General features: G+C 39.4%; 1 pseudogene; it reads left to right on the top strand.

Moving 5' to 3' along the window:
* The first annotated feature begins 2,350 nt into the window (after nt 1-2,350).
* The window catches only part of LOC101573299, a 66,829-nt pseudogene continuing 65,507 nt past the window's right edge, over nt 2,351-3,672 (top strand).

The raw sequence follows: 3,672 nt of genomic DNA, 5'->3' as shown, positions 1-3,672 counted from the left end.
TATAAGCAGAATCACAGAATATTTGTCCTTCTAAAACATAAGATTTATTGTGTGTATTTAAGATGTGTAACATGCTATAAAAACATATATGTACATCAAATTGACTGTAATAGTAAAACAGATAAAGATTACCTCACATGATTAACCATTTCTTATTCCCCAATCAAGAACATCTATCATCTTCTCATTTAACAAAAATTCTGAAATATATCTTCATGCTGTACCTAAGATCTTTGAACTTTTTCATCATTTATACCTGATATTTTGAATCACTTAATTTATATGATCCATTTTTATCTTCACCCCAACTCTGGTAACAAGTTTTCGTCTCTCTATCCATATATTTCACACACACACACACACACACACACACACACTCCACAAAAAAGGTGAGATCACAATATTTTCTTTTGTCCATCTGGTTTATTTCACTTAGCATAATGTGCTCTACATCATCCAGTTTATGACAAAGGGCAAGATCTCTTTTTTCCAACTATTTCATTTTGTCTGTGAATATGCCCAGAAGAAAGAATGCTGGATCATATGGCAATTCCAGTTTTAATTTAATTAAGAAACTCCATACTGTTTGCCATTATGACTACACAAACTTATCTTCCCATTTATAGTAGGCAAGAATTCTCTGTTCTGATTACCCTCTAGGCCTGACTGAGTTACTTTCTTGTCACTGGGACACAATACCTGAAACCTAAAACTTAAGGAAGGAGAAGTTTATTTTGGTTCACTATTTGTAGAGGTTTCAGTCCATAATCAACTGCCTTCAAACCAGGATAGCATTTCAGAGGGGCTTGGTGGAAGAGAGACCATCCATGGCATGGCAGACAAGAATCAGAGAGGGAGCTCAAGGAGGAGGGGGGAGATAGGATGTTCAGAGCCATGCCCCAGCGACCCATCTCTTTAGTAGGCTTTATCTTCCAACATTGTATTTAGCTATAAACTCATCAATGGACTAAGTCCCTGATAAGTACCATGCCCCATGTTCCAATTACCTCTCCAAAACTCATATATATGAAAGAAGCTATGTATAAACCATACCAAGGCCCATACTGTTATCTTCTTGATAATAGCTATCTTAACAGGTTTGGGTGGATGTCACACAGTGGTTTTGATTTGCATGTCTCTGATAATTAGAGTTACTGAGTACTTTGTCTTATATCAGTTGGTATGTCCTTTCTGGAGAAGTGTCTGTCAGTTTATTTGCCCATCTTAAAATTCACATTATATGTTTTCTTGTTATTGATTAGAATGGACTCTTCACAGGTTTTGAAACAAGATAGGTATGGTGCATGCCTGTGATCCCAGAACTCTGGAAGAGCAACACAGAAGGATTGCTATTTCAAATTCAGCCTAGGCAAGTTAGTAATTTAGGGAGATTTTATCTCAAAAGAAAAAAATAGACAGTGATGCCCATCTGTAATCCCAGCACTAAAGAGGGTAAGGCAGAAAGATACAGCAAATTCAAGTCCAGCATTGGTTACAAAATGACTGCAAGGCCAGCCTGAACAATATAGTGAGACCCTGTCTCAGCAAAACAAATAAAAAGGGGGAGCTGAGAGAAACAGCTAGGTGGAATAACCCTGGCTTCAATCTCTCATGTACAAAAGAATTAAATTCACCATTATCAGATACATAAGAAGTATTCCTTCTTCCAAGCTGTTGGTTGCCTTTTCTTTTTGTTGTTTGCTTTTTTGTGTAGAAGCTTTTTAGTGTGATGTAGACCCATTTATTTATTTTTGTTTTCGTAACCCAGGCTTTGGGTGTGACATCCAAGAAATCATCGCCAAGGCCAACGTAGAGAACCTTTCCTCTTATGTTTCCTGCTGGAAGCTGGAAGTTTTATGTTGTTAGCTGTTGACATTTAGATCAGTAGGAGTGAACCTTTTAGAGAAGAGTGCCCAAGTGCAACTCAGAGCCTAAGTATTTGCTACAAAGTGCCAACACTGCAATTAAACCTGAATACTGAGTTTTGGTTTAGAAAAAACAACTCATCCATTAACATCCTTTGTCTTAAAGGAAAAAAAAACACAGTGACAGCTTTCAATTATGCAAACAGCTTTTCACTGAAAGGTAAAAGTTTCCATTTGCTGTGCTTTTATGCAATGGTATCTAATGTTTAGCTGCTGGGGTGATGCTAGGGCCACTTGATTCATGTGCAGACAGAAAGGGCTCTGAGTGGACACTGCACTACATGTGCCATAGGTTCACCACCACTGAATTGAATTGACTTGTATATAGAAATACAAGTTGCTTCAACATCTAGAAGCAGTTACTATGTTGGTTGTCATATCACTCAGCCAAGATACCAGAGGAGACCCAGACTCAGGACCAGCCCATGGAGGTGGAGGAGGTGGAGACCTTGTCCTTCCAGGCAGAAATCACACAGTTGATGTCCCTGATCATCAACACCTTTTACTCAAACAAAGAGATCTTGCTGAGGGAGTTGATTCCAACTTGTCTGATGCTTTGGATAAAATCAGTTATGGAAGCCTGACAGATCCCAGTAAGACTGACTCCAGCAAGGAGCTGCACATTAACCTCATTCCAAATAAGCAAGATTGCACCCTTACCATTGTGGATACTGGGATTGGAATGACCAAGGCTGAACTGATCAGTAACCTTGGCACCATACCCAGTTGGAGACCAAGGCTTTCATGGAGGAGTTGCAGGTGGGTGCTGACATCTCTTTGATCGGCCAATTTGGTGTGACTTTCTACTCTGCCCACCTGGTTGCTGAGAAAGTGACTGTGATCACCAAGCATAATGATGATGAGAAGTACACCTAGGAGTCCTCAGCAGGAGGGTCCTTCACTGTGAGGACAGACTTGGGTGAACCAATTGGCCGAGGAACAAAGGTTATCTTACATACGAAAGAAGACCAAACTGAGTATTCTAACTTGAAGTGTTCTTCTTCAAGAAAGAAGAATAAAAGAGATTGTGGAGAAGCATTCACAGTTTGTTGGTTATTCCATTACTCTTTTTGTGGAGAAGGAATGAGATGAAGAAGTGAGTGATGATGAGGCTGAAGCAAAGGAGGGCAGAGACAAAGACAAAGAAAAAGAAGAGAAGGAGTCTGATGACAAGCCTGAAATAGAAGATATTGGTTATGGTGAAGAAGAGGAAGAAAAGAAGGATGGTGACAAGAAGAAGGAGAAAATTAAAGAGAAGTATATCGACCAAAAAGAAGTGAACAAAATGAAGCCCATCTGGACCAGAAACCTGATGATATTACTAATGAGGAGTACTTGGAGTTCTACAAGAGCCTGACCTATGACTGGGAGGATCCCCTGGCAGTGAAGCATTTTTCCATTGAAGGACAGTTGGAATTCAGGGCTCTTCTTTTTGTCCCACAAGGAACTCCTTTTGACCTATTTGAAAACAGAAAGAAGAACAACATCAAGTTTTATGTCCACAGAGTTTTCATCATGGGTAACTGTGAGAAGCTGATTCCCGAGTACCTGAATTTCATCAGAGGGGTGGTGGACTCTGAGGATCTCCCTCTAAATATTTCTCAGAAGATGGTACAACAGAGCAAAATTTTGAAAGTCATCAGAAAGAATTTGGTAAACAAGTGCTTAGAATTGTTCACTGAACTGGCAGAGGATAAGGAGAACTACAAGAAATTCTATGAGCAGTTTCTAAGAACATTAAGCTTGG

The sequence above is a fragment of the Octodon degus genome, unplaced genomic scaffold (assembly GCF_000260255.1).
Source record: "Octodon degus isolate 3935 unplaced genomic scaffold, OctDeg1.0 scaffold00031, whole genome shotgun sequence".
NCBI classification, from domain to species: domain Eukaryota; kingdom Metazoa; phylum Chordata; class Mammalia; order Rodentia; family Octodontidae; genus Octodon; species Octodon degus.
Note: the sequence above shows the minus strand (reverse complement) of the source record. Positions and strands in the feature narration are given on the sequence as shown.